A 24,562-nucleotide genomic window follows, 5' to 3' on the forward strand; every position below is an offset into this window, starting at 1 on the left:
TGTGAAGCTGTGTTACTGTGCCTGTCTAAAACACTTGATGGTCTAATAAAGAATTGAATGGCCAATAGCAAGGCGGGAGAAAGGATAGGTGGGGCTGGCAGGCAGAAATAATATATAGAAGGAGAAATCTGGGAGAAGGAGATCTAGGAGCCAGAGAAAGAGGAGGACATCAGGGGCCAGCCACCCAGCTACACAGCAAGCCACAGAGTAAGAGTACAATTTACAGAAGTAAGAGAATGGAAAAAGCTCAGCGGCAAAAGGTAGATGGGATAATTTAAGTTAAGAAAAGCTAGCTAGAAACTAAGCCAAGCTAAGGTCAGGCATTCATAATTAAGAATAAGCCTCCAAGTGATTTATTTGGGAGTTGGGTGGTGGGCCCCCCGAAAAAGAGCAGAAAATGAACAACAATTCTCCCTCAACTTGGATTTCAAGACAGAGAATTTTTACTAGGCATTTGTTACCATCTTATCCCCTTCAAATATTTGATTTCTCCCACCCTGTTCTACATGCTATAATGAGATCCTTCTAGACAACATATGGCTAAAACAAAAAAATGATAATATCAAATATTAATGAGGAAGAGAAATATACTCATTTATACTTTGGTGGTGGACATGTGAAATGTACAGCCACTTGGGGAAACAGGTTGGCAGTGTTACATAAAACTGGTTATTTGACTACTACACAACCTAGCAATTGCACTCTTGGGCAAAATTCCACATAAAAGAAATCTTCAGTTCACATTCAAAGTATGTATACAAATGTGCATAGCAGCTTTATTTGTAATATCCCATGGCATTGTCTGAATTTTTATGCCCTGTAAATATTCATATTTTGAAATCCTAATCTCCATGGTGATAGTGTTAGGAAGTAGAGTCATTAGGGTATAATTAGATCACAAGGGCATAACATTCATAAACAGAATCTTCACCATTATGAAAAGACCCGAGGGAGGTCCTTCATGTTTTCTACCATATGAAGACACAGTAAGAAAATGGCCATATATGAACCAGAAAGCCATCCCTCACCAGACGCCAAACCTGTGGATGCCTTGAGGACTTCTCAGCTTCTAGAACTGTGAAATATATCTCTGTTGTTTCTAAGCCATCCAGTTAACAGTATTTAATTATACCAAACCCAGAGGAGTAATACAACCCATCATGGGGAACATTGAACAGCCTTCAATGAGTGAAAGTAATGAACTATTTATATATACAAGTTGGGTAGGTAACAAGAGAACTGCGGTGAGTATAAAGTCAGTCAAAAAATATCACATATCATCTGATTCCATAACACTCTTGAAATGATGAACTCATAGACGTGGAGACAAGATTAGTTGATTGCTGAGGGTTGGAGTAGGATTGAGAGGAAGCAGATGTCGTTATTTAAAGGGGAAGCAGAGAATCTTGTGGTGATGGGAGAGTTCCAGATGTTGGCTATGATGATGGATGCTGTTTCCCACACATGTGATAAAATCATATAGAACTGCACACAACAAATGAATGCAGCCAGAAGGAGAAATCCAGGTAACACTGATGGCTCTTGTCAATGCCAGCTTCTTGGTTGTGACACCGTCAATTTGAAGAAACTAGAAAAAGAATACACAAGATAATACGGCCACATAAGAGAGATAGATGATGGTAAAAATCTCAGTGTGTCAATGAACTCTCATGCTTTCAACAAAGACAAAATGATATTTCATAACATACTACTGATAGTCTGCTTTTCCCTGTTGGGAAGAAGACAATAAATAATACTAATTTTAATGAAAAGGTGAACATTAGATGGGAAAATGTTTTCCAATAAGAGTTTTTAGATAGTGGATTTCCTTGTGAACATGCTCTGATTGGTACTCAGCTAAGTCCTTACAGAGACACTGAAGATTCCTCAAATGCTCTCTCCACTGGTTTCTCATTTCCTGTGATCCTCCATGAGAATTCTTAGTACATTGGCTTCCTAGGACTCCCAGTTCTACCACTTCAGTGAGAGCAAGAACACAGCCTGGGCTCCTTTTATACACACTGTGACTTGAAATCTTTTCCAGATGTGAACTGAGCAGTATCAGGGCCCCTCTACTTTTCTGTCTCTTCTACCATTATTTTCTGGGTGGTCATTGCCTTCCGCAGCATCATTTCATGCATTTTGTCTAGTTCTTTAGTTGTGTCGATGTGAGACTGAATCAGATCCCTCTTGCTAAGCTCAGGGAAAAGAGGGAAAACTTTAGATATGTCCCAATTTTCAAAGAACTTCCAGTTCACATCTGGGACCCCAGCTGTGTACAACATGGAGCCCTGTGTTTTCTTCGTTGAGGGTAATTATAAAAATTATAGTGTATCACTAAGGTGACTTACATTTTCAGGTTTCCTTTCTTCACATTAGAAAAGATTCGAAGGAAGAGAATTTAACCAGAACTGGCATTGTTCCAAAGATTAAAAACAGAACAACCCAGAATAACCATTAAAAGCGAGGGTTACTGTAGTGTGATGCTTTTAGGCTCCTTAGAATAGGAAAGAGCCTGGTATTCCTCTCCACTCATATGGTCCCATTACTCCTAAAGGACCAATCCAGAGCGCCTCTACCAATACGAAAATACCCATTTCCCGGCATGAGATTCAGCGATCTGGCCTTTCTCAAACCAATAATTTTAGCTTTAAATTGCTAACATGCAACTTAAAGAGGGAACTAGTAGTTGACCAACTGTCACTCATGGGACCATGTAGACAAATTTCTAAAAGGTCTTATTAATAAAAACAAACCCAGAGCCAGGTACTGGGGTGAATGCTGAAAGACCAGAGAAACAGAACAAGCCACAGTCAACCTCACCTCACCAATTCCTCAGCTGATCTCCTTTCCTCAAACTGAAAGCTTCTGAGTCCTCATCTGAATGGATCTCAGCTGAACTGCTGCTAAAAGCCTAAAAGCTTAACAAGCCTCTAGTTCTTGGTCCTCACGCCTTACATACCTTTCTGCTTCCTGCCATCGCTTCCTGGGATTAAAGGCGTGAGTCACCATGCCTGGAGATTTCCAGTGTGGCCTCGAACTCACAGAGATCTGCAGGGATCTCTGCCTCCCAAGTGATAAGATTAAAGGTATGGGCCACCATTTTCTGGCCTCTATGTCTGTCTAGTGGCTGTTCTGTTCTCTAACCCCAGATAAGTTTATTAGGGTGCACAATATATTGGGGGACACAATAGCACCACAGGACCACATGTGCCCTCATTGATGGTTTGTGGGCTAAGAAACATAAAATCAGTGAACATCTGAACTGAGGACTTGGCTCAGTTTATATAGAGCTTTTGCCTGTCGTTTGCATGGACCCTAGATTCAATCCTCTGAACCAGAAAAAAACAAAAAACCAAACAAAAAACAATGAATTCCTGTGTTCAACAATTTAGTGTTTTCTGAGATCAAAGTCCCAAGGAAGAACCTAGAGTGTGGAGGAGGAGTGTTTTTTCCAGAGGAAAGGGTTGAAAGACCCCAGCTTAAGAAATGTGAAGAAGTAATGCATGTGAGTGAAGGTGACACTGACATCAGGACAGCCAGCTCAGAGAAAGAGGTACGTAGTTGGATTTCCATCACTAGGACCAAGGATATCACAATCGAACTATGAGATAGAAGGATTTAGTCCTCCTCACAGTTGGAGGTCTCAGTCCATGGCTGATTTGGCTTCTCACTTTGAGACTATGACAGGAAGTACATGGTAGACGAGGTCTGTTCACTTCCCAATGGTTGGGAAGCAGAGGGAAAAAAGAGCTGGTGTACCAAGGTTACTTGAAGGGCAAGTCCCTGTGACCTAATTTCTTCTCACTAGATCTCAAAAGAGTCTACCATCTGCCAGTAACCTCACAGGCTGGGGACCAATCACTCAACATGTGGGTCTTTGGAAGACATTCCAGATAAAAAGCAGATCATACATCTTCCTTGGAAAGGTCTAAGATCTGAAGTTTCTGTCTTACGGCAGTAAAAATAGAAAGCCAAACCAAAGTACAAATTCAATCTTTGTTCATATTGTGAGAACTTTTCCTTGTGAGTTTACCCTAAACCTGTCCACAGGAAACTGTACAAGTAGCACAGCCCATTGCCTCACTGTGGGAAGATGGGTGTTTCTCTGCATTGTTCTCTGGGATCCAGTGGAGAACCGTTATCGACAGCTTAGTTTGTTAACTGAGGCCGCACAGGTCTGTGGGATCAAGTGTCCTTGACTGACTCCTTCAAAGTCCCTGGTCTTAGCCTTTTGCTATACCATCTCCTGAGGCTGGTGCCAGTTAGGGAGCTAGACGGAGAGTAGCAGGCTTGTAGCCTAGTGGGGATAGACTAGGTTAGGGTTAGGGTTAGGTTAGGTTAGAATTACTTTTTAAAATTTGTTTATTTATTGTAATCCTGGTTGCAACTTCTCCTCCCTCCTCTCCCCCTTGAACCTCTCTTCACACCCTCCTTGTTCCCACCACCCAATCTACTCCCCTCCATTTCTGTTCAAGAAAGGGCAAGTCTCCCATGAGTATCAACAAAACATGGCATATCAAGTTACAGTAAGACTAAGCATCATACATAGGATATACACACATATACACATAAATAAAATTTAAAATTAACCCCTCCCCCTAAACTAGAACTGTCAAATGTTGATGAGCTTATGACACAATCAGAAGTATTTACATTTATTGTTAATGGGAGTGTAAAGTTGTTAGGAACATAAGTGAAAAACCATTTCGTGTAACTTGAAAACCATTTTGTGGGGCTTGGAATAGTGTAAGGCTTGCAAGATAGGAGCCAGCCACAAGGCAGGTCTGACATGAGCCAAGTCTAAGGCAGGCTTTGGTATGCTAATGAACAAACCCCAGGATGGCACTGCTATGTCCCTGAACCAGCCCTAAGCTGTGAACTCCAACGGTAATAAGGACTCCAATAGCATAGCACAAAACTGATGCCTATCGGAGTAATACAAAAACTGGAACTTCAGAGACGGCCCTTAGTAGTGCACTGCCATGTTCCCAAGACATCGGTGCTGAAACCTATTGGCACAGGGACTTTGAGACTAGACACTGCATGGCCTCTGACTCCAGCGGTCCTTGAGTATCTGACATCATCTGAGTTCACACATACCTCCAGTCAGCTCTAGCAACTGGTTGATGCTCTCAAAGTCCTTCTGGGACCTCCAACAGTGGCATCCTCCAGGCCTGCCACAGTTGAAGGACTTCATAGTTAATGCAGATTGAGTTTGGAGAAGATTCCCCAGTGGAACCCTGCAGCAGTCTCTGCCTGTCAGTCATTCCTATCGGCCGCATGTCTGTTGACATGGGATTACCACAACCTTCATAATAACATGGTATTATAAGGAATGATTTTGGGAATAAACTGTGCATGTTCAAAAGGCAAAAAAAAAAAAAAAAAAAAAAAAAAACACCCCAGCTTAGTTTCCCTTAGATGCTAGACCATTGGTGTCTACCACCCATAAGGTGTTCATAAGTTCGTAGATTTCAGAGATACTGTAAATCCAAATGGTTTCATTGCTTGTAGGTTACAGAACACTGTTGCTGTAGTTTTCTAGCCCCCTGAATTCACACAGGAGCTTAGTCACTAATGACATACATTAATTGTGTTAAGAAGTCAGAAACATAGTCTAACCGTTTTTTAGAAGGGGACAATGGAAGGTTATTAAGATTAGGCAGAGTCCTCATACTGGAGGTGCCATGATTAGCTTCTAGTTGATTTATAATGAGAAGGGGGAGGGGACGGAGGAGGAAGAGAGAGAGGAGAAGCGGGTAGCAGAGGGACCAGTTATCCCCAAGATAGATAAGTACTTTGTAGTCTCTTGCCATGTGATGCCCTGAGTCTTCTTGGGACTTTGCCATCAAGAATGTCATCAGCAAATGTGAACTCTCTCATTCCAAAACTTTGATCTAAGTAAACTTTTCTTTGTAAAATTACTTGCTTCAGGTACTGCATTATAGCAACATAAAAATGAACTTAAAACTATGTCTTGGAATAAAAGGGTTTCTTGTACTAACGGCTAGACTAACTTTATTGAATATTTTTCCCAAAATAGCCCATAGATTCTGATAAGGCAAAGATTCCAGGTCCTATTCATAGCGATCGTCTCAGTTTTCTTTCCATGTCTGGCATTTTAGAGGAATTTAGGAATGTTAGTTGATGGGAAACCCTCAGAGAAACTCTTGTTCCCACTAACAAATCTGAACAGTGGTCCAAATGGAGACAGAACATGAAACCCAGCTTTAGCACTGTGGTTCTGGTCCATTTACCCCTCCTGCTGGGCTTTAGGAACCAGAACTGAAGGGTGAAGAGATGACCCTTAGCACCATTTCGGAACCCTTCCCAGTACATCGCTGTGTGTCTCTGCCAAACCCTAAAGCCTCACGTCTCCTCTCAGCTCGGTAACATCTGTGCGTTTCCTCAAGTCCATTCCCAGATTTGATAAATATAGAAGGCTGAGCAGAGTGAAGCAGCTCTAGGAAATGAGAGTGGGGATAATGGGTCCCTGTGCCCTAGAAATCTGGCACTGCTGGACTGAGCTAAATTAGGCGCAAAGAAGCCATCTGGTCAATTTAGTTTTAATCCCATCAAGTTTTTGAAAAACATTCGCCAGTGGTTCAGGAGTGAAGGGAAAGTTTAAAAATAGTATAATTAGATGTGATGCCAGCAAGTCATGTCACCAGCCACCCAAAAGCAAGGAAGGAAAACAAAGTAGAAATTGCAAACATGATTAAATGAATACACCAAAATAAATAATAATAAAACCAAGCGGGCTGTGGCCTCAACCCCCACATCTCCTCGGCAGCTTCTTGCCCTCCATGTGCAGGGCTGCTTGGCAGGCTGGGATTAACTGGCTGGGTTCAGCAGTGCCCAGGAATGTGTGTGAGAAGAACTGCCAGGCTCTGCTGCCCAGGCAGGCTGTCTCCAAGAGGCTGCATATGGTGGGACTAATGGGCACCAGCAGGGCCCTGATGTTGAGGTACCGTGCATCAAACCAGGTTATGTGGCATCCAGAATGCAGAGGTGCACCACTGCTTACCAGGAAAGGAAAGGCAGCCTATAGATATATTTTTAGGACTGAGCTTATCTGCCTGAATCAGATAAGATAGCACCTTCTTCTGTACCTAGGAAAGCACCTTACCCTCTTAGTTCTCTGAAAACACATGTTCAAAACTTCTTTGTAGATACCAGATTCCCTAATTTAGTGGAGATTTACAAGAAATCTTAAAATTCCAGTGCTAGAAGATTTCATCCCAAGCAATGCCCAGAGGCCCCAGATCAAACCTCCAAGACAACAGTTAAAAAGAGTACCTGTCTGACTTCTCAGAAAATTGGGAATCAATCTTCCTCAAGACCCAATGATACCACTCTTGGGCATATACCCAAGGGATGCCTAATCATACCACAAGGACACATGCTCAACTGTTCATAGCAACATTATTCGTAATAGCCAGAACCTGGAAACAACCTAAATGCCCCTCAACTGAAGAATGGATAAAGAAAATGTGGTACATATATACAATGGAGTATTACTCAGCTGAAAAAAGCAGTGAAATTTGCAGGCAAATGAATGGACCTAGAAAATATCATCCTGAGTGAGCTAACCCAGACTCAGAAGGACAAACATGGTATATACTTACTCATAAGTGGATACTAGATGTAAATCAAGGGGTAATCAGACTACAACCCATAGCTCCAAAGAAACTAGTCTTCATCCAGTAACTGATGGAAGCAGATGCAGAGATCCGCAGCCAAGCACCAGGCCAAGCTCCGGAAGTCCAGTCAAACAGAAGGAAGAAGGATTCTATGAGCAAGAGGGAGGTCAGGATCATGATGTGGAAATCTACAGAGACAGCTGAACCAAGCTTGTATGAACTTACAAACTTTAGACCAATAGCTGTGGAACCTGCATGGGACTAGACTATGCCCTCTGCATATGGAAGACAGTTGAGGGGCCCCTAGCAGTGGGATCAGAATCTATCCCTGATGCATGAGCTGCCTTTCTGGAGATCATTACCTATGGTGAGACACCTTGCTCAGCCTTGATGCAGTGGAGAGGGGCTTGGTCCTGCCTCAACTGAACATACCAGGCTTTTCTGACTCCCCATGGGAGCCCTTACCCTTTTGGAGGAGGGGATGAGAGGTAGGTCAAGGGGGGAAGGCTGGGGAGGGGAGTGAGAGAAGGGATAAGAGGGGGATCTGTGATCTGTGGTTGGTATGTAAAATGAATAAAAAATTTCTTAAAGAAATTAAAAAAAAAAAAGAGTGCCTGTCTCTATTGCTCTATCCAGGAGCACATTCAAGACCAAAGCTACCAGCACACCAGGAAGTTAGCACCTTCTCTCTGATGTGACCTGTTCTGTATCTTGCCAGATGTGTGCAGGTGGAACACTATGTGAAGAACTGTGTCCACGTGGCAATAGTGCTTGATGCCACAAAGTGCCCATTTCAGAGCCCGCAGGCACTGGTCTGTGCCTCAGTCTACCACTTGCTGACTCTACAATCATGACACATGATAGAGAGTCTATGTCATACAACTTGCTCATGGGCCAAAGAGGTTCTCATGTCCTGTTTTCATAAATTTAAGTTGACACATGAATGTTAAATGTTGCTATCATAAAAGGCTCTTGAAAACTTACTGGAAATACTCAGAGATGGGCATGTGGCAATAAGTATACCCAGGCTGGGAATCATGCAAATGGTTTGTTTCCCAAAATTCCCAGTTGAGTCCTTTCAGTTCCCTGAGCCCCGGCAGCTTTGCTTGCTAAATGGCAGCATGAAGGTAGATATTTGCCTGAGGTGCTTTCCAATACCAGCACACAAGGAAACTAATCATGGGAAAGTTGACATGGGACTTAGGTAGACTGACAAGGACTGCCCATGGCACAGATCTCCATGTTCTAAAGAGAGGCTGCCACACCTCAAACCACGGGCTAGATCCAGTCTGCTTCTGTGAATAAATAATTATTGAAACACAGCTGTGCTCATCCATGACTATGGCCTATAGATACATTCATGCTAGAATAGCAATTGAGTAGTTTTGGACAAAGCTGTATGGAGACAAAGCCTGGTCTACTTATTGTCTTGCGTTTTATGAAAAGTTTGCCATCCCCCATTCTAGGCTGTCCCTGGAGGAGTATAACAAAATATCAAGAACACTTTACTACAATTCTTTATTTTTTTTAAAGAAAGCTTAAAAAAATAATTAATAATCTGATAAATGTTTATGCTTTTACTTTACATTGTGATAAACTACTTGGATTCTTTATCATAAGACAATATTATGAAAACAACAAATTTATGAATCTGGGGAAATGCCATTAATTTCTTCATATCTTTTTGTTTTATTTTGTTTTGTCTTGTTTTTGTTTCTTTTTTTTTTCTTCTGTTGGCAAGCCTTGTTCAACATTCACAGCTTTTTTATTAATTTATTTTTATTATTATATATTTATATTTATTATTATATGTTATGTGGATGTTTATGCCTGCATGTATGCCTACATACAACATACATGCTTGGTGCCCACACAAGCCAGAAGAGGGCATTGGATCCCCTGGAACTGGATCTGGAACAGTTCTAGGTAGTTGTGAGCCACCATGTGGGTGCTGGGAATTGAACCTGGGTCTTTTTCAAGAGCAATCAGTGCTCCTAACTACTGAGCCATCACTCCGGTCCCCTTCATATTGTTTTTATCTCACCGAAATCGTTTTAGGACACATTATGTTTATAGAAGAAATACAAACTTTTCTTCCAAACTGAATAAAAGGAAGGCAGAAGCGATATTTGAAGGGACTGAATTTTTGTCATTCAGTACAAAGCAACCATGTCTTCAGAGAGAAACTCCTCAGCCCTTTCTTCCTTCTACCATTCCTGTCATGGGGAGCATGAAACCCCCTTTTCTTCCCACAGCCACTGTCTCTTTCCCAGACCCAGAAAAGCCATAACCCACAGTTAGACCGAAAGAAGAGGCTGAGTTCATAAAATGTCTGAGACTCTACCATTTGCAACGTGCAAAAACCACTCCTGAGAAGTAGGACTTCGTGTGACTCTGTGGAGGAAGATGAATCCCCGAGCAAAGCTGCGCCAATTCCGATTAAGGACCACGGCTCTGGCCACATAGGATGTGAAACAAGAAAACCATGGGGAGGGAGAAGAAATGGAGAAAGCTAGGATGTGAAAGTGCCATCACGCAGGTGGGACTCTGGGGGCCAGCATGGAATTATCTAATTGATGAACATGGGGACGTTTACACATGAACACACGTGGGTGTGTGCCTTTGCTCCTGTGACTATAGGAGCTACATTACCTTTTATTTATACTATACACCCAGTCATCCCAATTTTTTTTGCTTTTGAAGCTGTTAATAATCGGGTTCAACTGATCAGTCTTTCCTAGTGTCTCCCGTCATCCATACAACTATAATTAGTGGGAGTGTCAGGCACGTGTTGGTTAGTAAAATGGCACCATTCACCCACTTAGTTAGTGCTTCCTATTGGCTAAGTTACATGTCTCTAGCATGTTCCAACATAGAGGAACGTTTCCCGTAACAAGAGAAGGCAAACCCCCAGTGCATAAACATGTTCATGCTTCATTTCATGTCACATTTGCTAATGTTGAATTACCAAAGCAAGTTTCCCAGTGTTTGTTACTATAACAAAGAGCTGAGATAATCAACTTTAAAAATGAAAAGGTTTGTTTTGGCTTATGGTTTGGAGGTTCCTGCCCATGATCTGTTGAACCTTGTCCTTTAGACATGTGGTAGCACAGGTTGGCAGAAGCCCATGGCAATGAAAAAGTCACTTATCTCATTGCGAGGGAACAAACAGAGAACAGAGACACATGGGTCTTTGAGGGATATTCCAGATCCAAGCTGTAGCATCTGGCCTAGCCAAGAATGAAGGAGTAAAAAAGGAGACCTCACCTCGTGGTGGAAAGCACAGCAAAGGTACCATCCTCAGGATGTGCATCCAGAGACAGGAAGACTTTCACCTTCCACAAGGTGTCACACCATCTAAGTTCACAGAGGATGAACTCAAGACGGGAGTATCTGCAGCTTAAGCAAGGCCACTGAGGGGAGTCGAAAAACAATGAGATCACAAATGAACACCACTGCTCACTTAATGTGTGAATAGAGGCAAACAATTTAATCCCTCTTAATCCTATTCCCTCAACTGTAAATGGTGGTGACATTCTCTAGGTATTCTCACAGTACCTGCTGCAGAGTCCAGGAGATGTGGCTTTCTCTTGCAGAAATCTGGGTCTCTGTGAGGGAGTCAGCAGCTACAGATGTGGAACGGGTGCATGAGCGTGGCTCTCCTGAGCACTAAAATGTAGGTCGTGACAACAACACAGTCACCCCCAATGTGACACTTCTCACCTCCAAACCCACTGGCCACATGAAACTATGTCTTTGAGGGCCCCAGGACCTGCTCATGCTGTCTGTCATACCCAACCCTCCCCATTGTCACCTTACACTGGCCAGGTGAGAGTCCAAAAAGTGTGGCAAAAGGTGAAGCTTGACTTTATCTTGATTCCATTAAAGGATCTGAGCATCAGCATTCTTCTTGGGAGCTAACCACAAGCCAAGGAGAAAAGAGAAAGCCAGAGACTGTATCTACTCCATGAACATGGGGCTGGGAGAAGGCATGTGCACATGAATACACATGTGCATGTGCTTTTGTTCCTATGATCACAGGAAGCCATTCCCTTCCATTCATAGCTATTTATGAGTGAACATCCAAGCATCCCTTGGGGGTGGGAATAGACAAAGATGAAGGTGCTAGAAAATAGGAAGTTGCTGAGCATCAGCATTTGACAAGGCTGATTTCAGGACTGGTCCTCTGAGTGCAGGGCTCCCAAGCAGTCTTCTGAGTCCTGTAGCAGCCAGTGCTTAGAATCCTAAGACTACTCCACAGCCAGAGTATAATGTACTTCCTGGCAGGAATCACCCTCATAATTAAAGTGCTTTGGGAACATTAGGATAATATGTTTATGTAAAGCTCTGAGTGGTTCTTGGATGCAGTACTAGGGCCTTAAAATGGCATGCTCACAAGGGTGACCACATGCTTACTGCATTAATAACCAAGATCCATGGACTGGAGACATAGTGGCTTCCCAATAATCTACCAGAGGTGCTCTTTTTAATGCTTTCAGAAGTACTAGATGGCTGAGAATATTAGATACCAGAAGTTCAAGTGATTAAAATGAGGGAGATTGAATAACTTATTTTGGTTTCCTAACTTTAGCACTCAAAAACTCCGTGCAAGAAACCCCTGAGTTGAGCACAAGCAAAAATGGTTTGAGTATCTCAGTCACCAAAACAGTGACCCACCCAAGGGTAGATCCAGTCCTAGATTGTACTGAGATGCAGCAAAGATCTAGCAGCAGGGATAAGGTAAACAAGGCAGTGAAGGGTGTCCGCTGCTCTTTCTAAACTGTTCCTTACCCTTTATGTTAATAGTCATGACTCTTCAGAGAAACAAAACCATAAACCAAAAAGTGAAGGTAGGGGGGAAGGGGGAGAGGAGAGAGAGAGAGGAAGGGGAGAAGGAGGAGCATTTGATTGATTTTGAGGATTGGCTTGCCTGGCTGTAGACACTGATAGATCCGGAGATCCGAGGAAAGTTACTGTTGTAACTTTGTGTCAAAGGCTATCTGGAGACAAAATTTGCTCACCCTTGGGAAACATCAGTCTGTTTCCTCCATGGGCTTTCATCTGTTTAGATGAGGACCCTCCACATATGGAGAGTGATCTGACATACTGCTGTGGAATAATCCTTCTGCACACAGTGAAGATTTGTCACTGTGATTGGTTTAATAAAGAAGCTGATTGGCCAAATAGCTGAACAGGATAAAGTTAGATGGGAAAGCCAAATTGAGAATTCTGGGAAGGAGAAGGGAAGAGAGAGGTGTCACTAGCCAAACAGAGAAAGAGTTGGACACACAAAATGGAATAGAGGTAAAAGTCATGAGCCTTGGGGCAACACATAGATTAATAGAAATGGATTATATTGTAAGAGGTAGTTAGTAACAAGCCTGAGCTATCGGCTGAGCATTTATAAGTAATCTTAAGTCTCCATGTTGGTTATTTGGGAGCAGGTGGTCAGGACAGGGAAACTTCTGCCTATAATATATTCAATATCCAGTGATTTAAATGTTAATCTCATCTGAAAAACATCTTTGTGACAATATTCACACTGGTATCTAACTATCTGAGAACTGTGGTCTAACCAAGCTAATCCATATAGTTAACAACTGCACCTACTCAGATGCTAATCAAGCCAAGATCCATACTCCTGATAGACAGCTGGCAGCAACTTACATTCTGGTGGAGCATCCTAGGAATGACATCCTCCAAGAATTGAAGGGCATTCTGACACTTACATGCACACCACCCATTCTAGTTTAAAACTGGAAAGTTCTGACTGAACCTTCACTGAGCCAAGAAAAGACCAGGGTAGTGACTAGCATACTATCCAAAGCCATTCTCAGCTTGTGTTGTGGTATTTTGAAGTCACAACACTGGAATGGATGTATAGCCACCTCCTCCCTAAACTAAGGGAAGAATTGGAAAATAAGACCCAGGCTTCTCAGAAGGTTTGGGAATGCTAGAGTGATTAGTCTCTGGGTTCAGCAGTGACAAGTGACAGAGTTTAGAATGAGGGTTGACTTTCTTCCTTATAGAAAGGACAAGGACTAGATAGGATGTACAAGCATAGCCTATAGCTACAATTACAAGGCAAATATAGTACCCATGGTTATACAGAACACATATTTTTAAACACTGCAGCTGTGACATTCTACAAGTCATAGAATTTCAGCATTGGGAGGAACTTCAGGTTCATGTGGTCATTGCCTCCAGCTGGAACATTTATTAATCAACTGCAATAAACCAGAAGCAACATCATTGCTCAATAGGCTCTGATTTTCCCATTGTATATTAAGCAGAATATGCATTAAAGGATGTGACATCTTCCAAGAAACTCTAATTGCTTCTGCATATCAAAGTATTTACTCTATTTCCATCTTCTCTGCTTCTTAAGGTCCATGTTGATCACACAGACCTTAGAAAAGTGGGCCTTGGAGGAGAAGGAAAGGTCAAGGAAGATGTCATCAAAAGTAAGAAAGGTGGAGTTTTCAGACAAGCCAAGGCATGAAAAGGCAGAGATAAAATAGAACGTGGTGAGTTAAGACACAGTGTATGTGGACAGAACCTGGGCTGGAATGGGCCATGTGCAGGAGCAAAGACCAGCTGCTGGTGGCTGTGGAACCACCACATTCACAGAAAGACAGGGAGGCTGGTGATTCAGCATCCGTCAGATGCAGACCTGGCTCTGTTCTCCTCCCTTCTGCTCTGAACAGGTGCCCCAAATCCCTGGACCTTGACACAGTCTAACCTCTAACATCACTGAAACAAAGAAAATTAGGTGAAACTTCACCAGTTTTGGTGATTTTCCATATTCTCCTAATAGGTATCTCTGGCCACATCACAGGAGGCACAGCATCTCCCTGTGTTGTCTCCTATACTTAGAACACGTGCTCCCATAAAGAAAAACACACCCACACATGTCTTCCCAAAGCATATTCTGACATTTGCTTTATCAGCAAACAAGCCATGGAAATTCTCCAAACCCTCTAAAAAATACACTCAGCCTTTCCCCCAGAAGACATGAAACACACATGCACATGCATACAGTCCTAAACATTGCAAAACTGAGCAGCTGATCAACCTAAGTGGAAACATTATATGTCAGAGTGACTCCTGACAGTCCATGACGGAGCCAATGCTATGGCCTCTGATGGTGGTGACCAAGTCGCATATTGAGTGTACAGTACGTCAAAAAGAAAAATTATTTCCAAGAACAATGATGGAAATAGCCCAAATAAGTGCTTGGAGAAAACCAAGTGATTCTGAGTTTTGGTCCAAGTAAAATATCAAAAGGATGACTCAGAAAGAAAATACACACACACACACACACACACACACACACACACACACACACACACACACACACACAAACGCACAAACGTTTGTGTGTGTGTGTGTGTGTGTGTGTGTGTGTGTGTGTGTGTGTGTGTGTGTATCGGGGGAGAGTCTTTGTAAGTTATTTTTCTTCATATACTTAGAATCGCAGAATTTCAACTTGGGTTTCAAGTGCACATGAGATGTGTCAAATGATCCAGTTTGTAGCCTGTGACCAGCCTGGAGGGGAAATGATAAAACATTGTTTTGATTATGGACCTAAGATTGTTTCAATAAACACAGCCTAGAGACTGTGTTAATATCATACTTTTAAAGTCTCTCTTTTTACTGAGCTTCATAAAACAGTTTTTGTTTGGGTTGAGAAAGGGTCTTTGGGTGTCTCGCATGCAGCCCCAAGCACTCCACATTCCTACTGTTTTCTGAGTCTTTTGGTCTCTCTTTGTGCAACTCCTTTGAGATGAGCTGGAGCCTAAAGCTTTTGTAACACTAAGAAATAAATCTCACTCTCAGGGTCACTCCAAGGCCATGAGACATTAGCTGACAACCTACAAAAATGACTCCATGTGTCTGTGACTTTGAAGGACGTCAGCAAAAGAACACGAGTTTCAGACAAGAAACTCTGACTTCAACTCCAGCCTCTGCTACTTCTGAGGTTTCTCCCCTTTCATTATTTGCTAAATGTCTGGATCTGAAATGTCACCCAAAGACTCACGTGTTAAATGTTTAATCCCAGTTGGTAGTGCTATTTTGGGAACTTCTAGAACCCTTAGGAAGTGGGGGCCAGCTGGAAGAAGTGAGTCACTGAGGACATGTCACTGCAGGTTATACCAGTCCCTAGTTACTTCCTTGCTCTGCTTCCTGTCACGTGGTGAGCAGCCTCCTCCTCCTCCTCCTCCTCCTCCATGAGCTCCTCTCATGCTGATGTTCTGCCCCAAATCAATGGAGTCCAGGACTGTGAGCTAAAGCATTTAAAACTGTGAGCCAAAGTCAATCTTCCTTCCCTTAAATTGTTTACATCATGCATTTTTGCCATAGTTGCAAGAAAACTAACATAGTGTCTAATAGGTACCATGCCTAGGTACTGAACAGAGACAGGACTTGGGGATTTTATGGTTAGAGCGATGACGCAATGCAAACCAAGAAGGTTCAGTGCAGCATGGTGTGGGCAATGGCGAAAATGCATGCAATGTACAGAAATGAAAGTGAGGGGTGCTGAATGTGACCTGGAAAATACAATGGTATAGCAAAAAATAAAAAAAATAAAAATCCTGTGCTAGGCAGGTGGGAAGACTGCTTGCAACGAGGAGCATCAGGAATGACATTCAAGAAGAGATGACCCTTGAATGAGATGTTGAAGAATGAGGCAGAAGCAAGGGAGGGGGAAAAAGGCCATTCCACAATGGCCAGTGGTGAGACATAGCACCACACAGGAAAACATGGTTCACATGAGGATGCATTTACAACAGTCTGCAGGGATAGACTTTTGGACTTTGGAAGCAATGTAAGGCAACAGGAGGGACCAAGTGCTACACAGCTGGACCAGGGACTCCAGGCTTAATTCAGAATAGAGAACCTTGAAGGCTTCTGCCAGGAAGCAATGCGATCACAGAGCTGCCGTGTGCATCCATCTCGCTGCCTGGGTCAGTCAAAACAGCCACTGCCGCAGGCCAGTTATAAGGAGACAAGACCTGAGCTGCAAAGCTGAAGCAGAGAGAAAAGGACACTCCAGGGAACACCAAGAGAGAAACTCCACAGGACCCTGAGAACTGCAGTTGGTGCTGGCGGTGTCCAGTCAAAGGGTTCAGTGACTTCAAGAATGCCTAGACAGAAATAGAACAGTCAAAGCATTAGTATGTTTTTTTTAATGTGTGTATGTGTGGCATTTTATTCTTGTACAAATATTAAGCTTATGTGAAGAAAAATCTGAAAGCATAGTTAAGGAAAAGAAAAGCCAAATGTCCATAGTCTCGGGGTGGCCATTCTCTTTTGGTGTGCACCCCCGGGGTCTTGCTTCCATTGCGATGTTTTTTTAATAGTTTGATCACAAACTGGGAACTTTCCATTTTATAACTATTTTTTTTTCACTCAACCATATAGACTAAACATCTTTCTGCTGCAATCATTTTAACTCAGCATCATTTTACTCATGGAGCAGAACCCTATTTAGTGAACTTATCACAATTTATATACTCCCTGATTGCAAAGATTCAGTGTAATTCTGATCTTGGTTTTAATTAACTTCCTTGAAGTTGGCTATCTCTGTGCATCTTTATTTCTTTTTAATGAATTCTTAAAAGAGTAATTTGTGGGCCAAAGGAAATGTGCAGGCTTAGTGTTGTTGAAGCATATGGCCAGCTCTCCCTCCAGGAAGAATTAAGGACTTACCTTCTTACCAGCTGTACAATAAAGTGAAGAGATTTCTTCTCAGGGGACATGTAGGTAGTTTCAGACACTAGGATTTTAAAGAGCCTGTAGGATGCAGCATTGGCAACAGCAAATAAATGGTTGTGAAGGAAGAAACTGGGTTTGAAAAGGAAAAGCAGATTCCTCCTTCTTCCCACACTCGCCATTTCCCTGGTGGAGTTGAGCAAGGCAATCAGTCCTACTGTGAGATGTCGGAACAGGAGCCAGACTGGGGGAAGACAAGTGTCAGCATAAGCTGAGCCTTCTGAGGGTCTTGTGGCCCAACTTGGGCAAGAAGCCATGTGTACAAGTATGTTGTGGAATATTATTTTACCGAGGCAAAGATGTGTTACTTTTGTTTATACTGCATTTGTTTAATTATGTAAAGATGTGTTGCATTTGCCTCACCTTGCCTGCCTAAGGCACCTGATTGGACTAATAAAAAGCTGAATGGCCAATAGTTAGGCAGTAGAGGGATAGGCAGGGCTTATGCACAGAGGGAATAAACAGGAGAGAACAAGAGAAGAAGAAGAGAAGAAGGAATAAAGAGAGGAACATGCCTGGGACAAGAAGCTAGGCAGCTGCCAGCCAAACAGACACAAGAAGCAGTGAAAGTAAGATATACAGAAGGAAAGAAAAGTAAAAAGCCCTGAGGCAAAGGGTAGATAAAGAGAAATAGGTTAATAATTTAAGTTAAAAGAGCTAGCCAGAAATGAGCCTAAGCTAGGCCGAGCATTCATAACTAATAAGAACTCTTCATGTCATGATTTGGGAGGTGGTTGGTGGCCAAAACAAACAAACAAAAAAAACCCAGGTATATAAGTATATAACTTGGTACAGATTTCCAGAACCTCTGAAAAGTGAGGGTGAGTGCTGTGCAGGGCAGAGGGAGGGTGGCAGTGACAGGAAGTTAACACACAGGAGGAGAAGGTAAACAAATGAATACATTGAGAATTGTGGATACCAGGCTTTTCACTGGGCTTCTGGATTACTTCTGGGCTCTCCAGGCTAAACAGGAGAGGATAGATGACAAAGAGACAGACAGACAAGCAGATGGTTTATTAGAAGATACTGGCTTACACAGATATGGTGGATGAACAATCCCAACATGGTGCTGTTGGCAAGCCTAAGGCCCCAGGAAAGTTGAAGATGCAGCTCCAGTCTGAGTCAGAAGGCAAGAGACTGACTGATGAGCAACTCACAGATGCAGAGAGCAAATCCTCTAGAGCCTTCTGAGGGATTTTATTCTATTCAGATCTTCAACAGATTGAATGAGCTGGCCATGTCTGCAAAGGCAACCTTCTTCACTCAGTCTACCAATTTGCAAGGCAAACTCATCCCCAAATCCCCACAGACACACTCGGGAGCATTGTTCCACCCAGTATCTGCACACCTAATGGCCTATCAGATTGACATCTAGCATTAAGATCACAGATACCGAAATGGTTATTGATACATGTGTTTGTATGTGGATCTATGTATTCCTTACCATTGAGAAGGAACTGAGAGAAGAGGTTTCCCAACAGCAGCAAACTCATCCAGCACCCAGATTTTATTATCTTAAATGCATTGAGTTCACTAGCACAAACCAGGATTCCTTAGGAGAATAGCTGATTCAAGAGCTTCGTGGGAAAAGTAAAGAGCCTGAACAAACCACTGTGTCAAAAGTTCAACAGGGCAAAGAATAATGGAATGAGGCAAAGGACATAAAAGCCAGTCTGAAGGATGCTCAGAAGTCAAATGTTAGCAAATTTAAGCACAGTATGTACCAATGTAGCATAATCTATTGGATAAAATAGGAGCCTATATGCATATAGACATAAATAAGTGAATACATTGAAAGTTTGGTGGTGGATAAAATATTTACAGTGTCTCAAAGTAATTCTTCACCAAGAAGCTGGAAAAAAAGACTCAGTGGTTAGGAGCACTTTGCTGTTATTGCAAAGAAACCAGCTTTGGTTCCCAGCACTCACATGGTAGCTCATAACCATCTATAGCTCGAATTCCAGGAAATCTGACGCCCTCTTCTAGCCTCTGCAGGCACCAGGCACACATGTTGTAGAGATACATATATGCAGGCAAATGTACTGGCAGCTGTTCCAGCTTTGACCTTGAAACACTGCCCCTAGAGTGACAGCAGGTAACTGCCACACCTGCCTATGACCTGCCCCTGGGGCTGACCTGCCCCTGGGACATGGCTGAGAGGGAGCCCCGTAAGACTCGAGGTGCATACGTGTTTGGCCCTTCTGGATACCTAGGGTCCTGGAAGCTGGATGGGACACCAAGCCAGAGTTCTCCGCTGGATGGTACCTCAATCTCTCCCAGATACTATAACCAACCCCTATTGGCTGTAAGTTATCCCAGAAATAAACCTCTCTTGATTACCAGATAAATTACATGAAATTGCCTCGTTAATTATAGTAATATCTGGTGACCCATATGGGGTGCCATTTGTAACTGAAAGTGTTTCTGTGTCCCACCTGGCCCTTGGTCAGGACAAATCTCTCTCACTCGCCAGTCCCGCAGCCACTCAGACTCAAATAAACACACACAGGCTAATATTGTTTTTAAACTATGGCCATAGCAGGCTTCTTGTTATCTAGTTCTTATATCTTAAATTAACCCATTTCTATAAATCTATACTTTGCCACGTGGCTGTGGCTTACTGGTCTGCTGGCATGTTGTTCCTTCAGTGGTGGCTGGCATCTCCTGACTCAGCATTCCTCTTCCCAGAATTCTCCTTGTCTGCTTATCCCACCTATACTTCCTACCTGGCTACTGGCCAAACAGCATTTTATTTATCAACCAATCAGAGCAACACACATTGACAGCACACAGAACATCCCACAGCAGGCAAACACACATGCACATAAAATAAAAATAATTTAAAACTAACTTCCAATCAAAAATTTATCAATTGTAAGTCATGATGTCATGATGGCCATGCCTGTAATCTCAACATTTGGGAGATAGAGCAGAAGGACCATGATTTCAAGTCTGGCCTGGAATATGCAGCAAAACATAGTCTCAGAAAATCTAGAGCATTTACCTAGCAAGTTTACAGCTTAATGTTGAATTCCCAGCACAAAATAAAAATTAGGAATCATAGTTACAAATATGCAATTTTTACCCAGTAGTTGAAGTCAAATGGCATCAACAGATAAAACTCTTGCCAAAAAAGATTTTATTAGAACAATAAACTTCACATGAGCCCTGGAATGATATCATAGTATTGTGTCAGTGTTAATTTTCTGGTTTGAGAGTTATGCATTGATTATGTGCAAGAGTGCCCTCATTTGTAAAATGCATGTATATGCAGTGCTGGTGTGTCACAGCTCCAACTGACTCTCAAATGGTGAAGGAAACAAAAGGCTCCTTTGACTGTGGTTGAGAAAGACTGAGACAAGGTGATGGGCAGGCTAACATGAAGTGAAAGGCACTAAAGTTTACATTATCAGCCATGCTGCTAAAGAAAGGAAGTTGCCTGGGCTATCTGTCCTGGCCCGAAATCCAATCCTAATTAAGGTTATGATAAATATATACTAAGAGGCTGTCTTAGTCTTTGTGCTGTTGCTAGGAAGAAACACCATAACCATAGCAACTCATATAAAGGAAAACATATTTAATTGGGAATGGCTTACATTTTCAGAAGTTTAGTTCATTATCATCATGGCAGGAAGAATGATGGCATGTAGGCAGCCATGGTGCTGGAGAGGAAGCTGAGAGTTCTACACCTTGATCGGCAGATAGCAGGAAGTGAGTGGGTACCAGGCTTTCTTTAGGGCTACAAACCAGCTCCCAAATCATGACATGGAGACTTATTAGTTATGAATGCTTGGCCTTAGCTTATGCTCATTTCTGACTAGCTTTTTTTTCTTTTACTTAAATTAACTTGTTTCTCTTCATCTATATTTTGCCTCAGGGCTTTTTACCTTTCTTTCCTTCTGTATATCTTACTTTCCTGCTATCTCTATGTCTGGTTGGCTGGTGGATTCCTGGTTTCTAGCCCTGGGTGCATCCCTCTCTTTCTCCTTATTCTCTTCATTTCTCTCTTCTTCAGCCTAGATTTCTTCTCCTACTTATTCTGTCTGCCCACCAGCTCCACCTATCCCTCCTGTCTAGCTATTGGCCATTCAGCTTTTAATTAGACCAATCAGGTGCCTTAGGCAGGCAAGGTGAAACAAATGCAACACACCTTTACATAATTAAACAAATGCAGCACAAACAAATGTAAGACATCTACATCATTAACAAAGGCAGCAGAAACAAATATAACACACCTTCACATAGTTAAAGTATTATTCCACAGCCTAAACAAATGTAACACATCTTTGCATAGTTAAATATTCCACAACAAGAGTGACACTGGGCCTGGATTGAGCATTTGAAACCTGAAAGCCTACCTCCAGTAGCACATTTCCTCCAACAAGGCCACATCTAGTCCAACAAGGCCACACCTCCTAATAGTGCTACTCCCTGGTGGACCAAGCATTCAAATCTTTGAGCCTATAGGGGCCATTCCTATTCAAACCACCACAGAGTCTAAAAACACTAAGTGTCGGTTCTCACTTTCAGCCCCTATTCTATTTGCTCAACCCAGAGCCTGCCTAGAATACTGTCCACTTGATTGGATGCAAGAGACTCTGTTAACTTTAGCTAAGGTCCCTGTCAACACTGAATGATCAATACCTTATCCTTCTGACCTATCTTCCATTTTCTGTGGTCTGTTCAGAAGTGGGTGGGGTATCTTGAATGACAAAGCTACCAGCCACCTGACTCCACGTATTTTAACCATCTGTATACATAAATCCATGTCTGATTTACCACGTTTTCTCTTGAACGTTTCTACAGGAGCATACCAAACTTGAATGATACACATCTTTCCTCCTGTCCTTTGCTGAATATTTATGGATTCTCTATAGACTAAAAAGACATGGAGTTAAAAGAGGTAGTCAGAGCTGAGGTATGCTATGCAATAAAAAAATTAAAATGAGGGGTTTTTTATTTGTTTGTTTTTCAGATTGCATCCTAATTACAATATATTTCCCTTATCTTTCCTTTCTTCAAGCCCTCCCATACAGCCCTACTCTCCTTCAAATTCATGGTCTGTCTTTTCATTAACTGTTGTTGCATGCATATATGTATCTGTATATACATATGCATTCCCAATCTTAACCTATTGTGTCCATATAATGTTACATGTATGTGTTTTCAGGGCTGACTGATTAGCACTGGATAACTGGTTGATATTTTCTTCCCTGGGGAGGGCCGCCTCCCCCACTCCCACCCTTACTCAGTTGCTTGTAGTTCTTTGTGTAGGGTTGAAGCCTCAGGAGCTTTCCCCATCCAGTTTAGGATGCTCATTGTTGTCCTCAATCAGCCCACTTTTGGGCAGTCATGTTGATGAGACTTCACTTTATTTAGTGAGATGATACTAGGAGACACAATCCCACAGCAATGTCCCTGATCCTTTGGCTCCTAAAATCTTTCTGCCCCCTCTTTATAAATGTTCCCTGAACCTTAGGTGTGGGAGTGTTTTGTAGATGTATCCATTGGGGTTGGTCTCCACAACTATACATATATATATTGATTGGCTGTGATTATCTGTAGTGGTCTTTGTCTGTGGCAAAGAGAAGTTTCTTTGATGAAGGGTGAAGACTATACTTATCTATGGATATAGGACAAATGTTTATAGATTGTTATTAGGGATTATGCTAGTTTAGTAATCTAGTGATTGTAGATTCTCCTCCATTAACCATTACTTCACTACATTGCATCATTAGCTAGATTTCTAGTACCAGGCATGGGCCCTTTCTTGTTGAGCAGGTCTTAAGTCCAATTAGAGGGCCATTGGCTACTGCCAAGATATGTGTGCTACTACTGCACCCATAGGGTTATTGTGCCATGCTGGCCATTGATGTGGTCCATAGGTATCCTAGTTAGGTGGGACTGTTGGTTGTCTCTCTCCTCTATAAGCCTGCAAGGTGCCTTCTGGTACCATGAAAGTTAGTCCTCAAGGAAAGGGCATTCAAGTCAGTTCCAGCTCAGGGACCTCTGGGCTGTACTTGTACATGTACATGTTTCTGAAGTACATGGTGTCTTCAGCAACAGAGACTTAACTTCCACCTCTGGGAGATAACCAAAGGCATCAGCAATAGACTTTATATTTTGGGAGTCTCTTGGAAAGCCCCAGAAAATAACTCAAAAAAGAAGGCTTCTCGTGTCTGGTATTGGGATTTTTGTTAGGTGGTCTTGGCTCTTGGAGGGAGTGCAAAGGGGGGATTTTTAATAAGACAACAGGTTTAGCAATGCAAAGATATCTGGTTACAATATCATCCAACTTGATCCTTGTGAAATCCTATGAACTCCATAGAGCAGTGGGAATAGAAGTCAAGTCATGAGAAGTAGAAGTAGTAAAAACAGGAAATACATCCATCCTTCAGGCAAGGCTTAATCCACATAAAATGCCACTGTTGGGGAGGAGGTGACAGGGGGCACAGAAGTCTTTTGGCAGCCATCTTTTTCTAATTCGGTAACAGGTCCAGCAGTGTTTATCTTGTCATATCCTGTATCTTGCATGACATGTAAAAACGGGGGCTCCCATTAACCATCTCAGTAAGTTTATGAGAGCTCTTAAAACTAGACTACTTTGTGCCTTTCTCCCATGATCATTCAGATCTAAAACTTCCAGTGTGTTAGTCACTTTCCATTATTGACACAAAATGTCTGAGCTACTATTTTGGTTTGTGATTTTGAAGGTTTGAGTCCATAGTCAATCAACTCCATTGGCTTTGGGCTTGGTGAGGCAGTATTCATGGTGGGATGTGGCAAAGTGTTCACTGCATGGCCAGGATGTCAAAAAGAGGCTAGGGTTCCAATATGTTTTTCAAGTCCCCCCTCTAATGACTGGAAGACATCTCACTACCCTCAACATTTCAAAGTTTCCACCACCAACCAGAAGCGCCACACCAGAGAGCAAGCCTTTAACATGTGGCCTTCGGGCGACATTCCGGCTCAAACTAGAGCATCTGCTCTCCAAATCTCCAAACCCTACAGGCAAACTCACAAAATTCAGAGTTCTCCTTGCAGCAGAGAAGCAGAGAGACAAACAAGAAACCAGATGTTCTGAACCTTAAACAAAAACATTCTTTAGGGGAAAGAAGTTTATCTCTAAGGAGCCCAGG

The 24,562-nt window shown here is 42.4% G+C and overlaps 1 long non-coding RNA gene across 3 annotated transcripts; it reads right to left on the bottom strand.

Moving 5' to 3' along the window:
• Positions 1-750: 750 nt before the first annotated feature.
• Positions 751-14,954, bottom strand: LOC128121194 (uncharacterized). 3 transcript variants are annotated; one of them, XR_008222108.1, is made up of 5 exons: positions 11,466-14,954; positions 11,205-11,315; positions 10,914-11,059; positions 7,632-7,795; positions 751-1,588 (listed from the first exon to the last, which is right to left on the bottom strand). It is a non-coding gene; the product is annotated as an uncharacterized LOC128121194 (long non-coding RNA). The 3 variants fall into 3 exon arrangements; XR_008222106.1 differs by having other exon boundaries at positions 11,205-14,954; XR_008222107.1 differs by lacking the exon at positions 7,632-7,795 and having other exon boundaries at positions 11,205-14,954.
• Between the last annotated feature and the right edge of the window lie 9,608 nt (positions 14,955-24,562).

Source organism: Peromyscus californicus, unplaced genomic scaffold, assembly GCF_007827085.1.
Source record: "Peromyscus californicus insignis strain IS unplaced genomic scaffold, ASM782708v3 Scaffold_11__1_contigs__length_118956290, whole genome shotgun sequence".
Taxonomy (NCBI): Eukaryota; Metazoa; Chordata; class Mammalia; order Rodentia; family Cricetidae; genus Peromyscus; species Peromyscus californicus.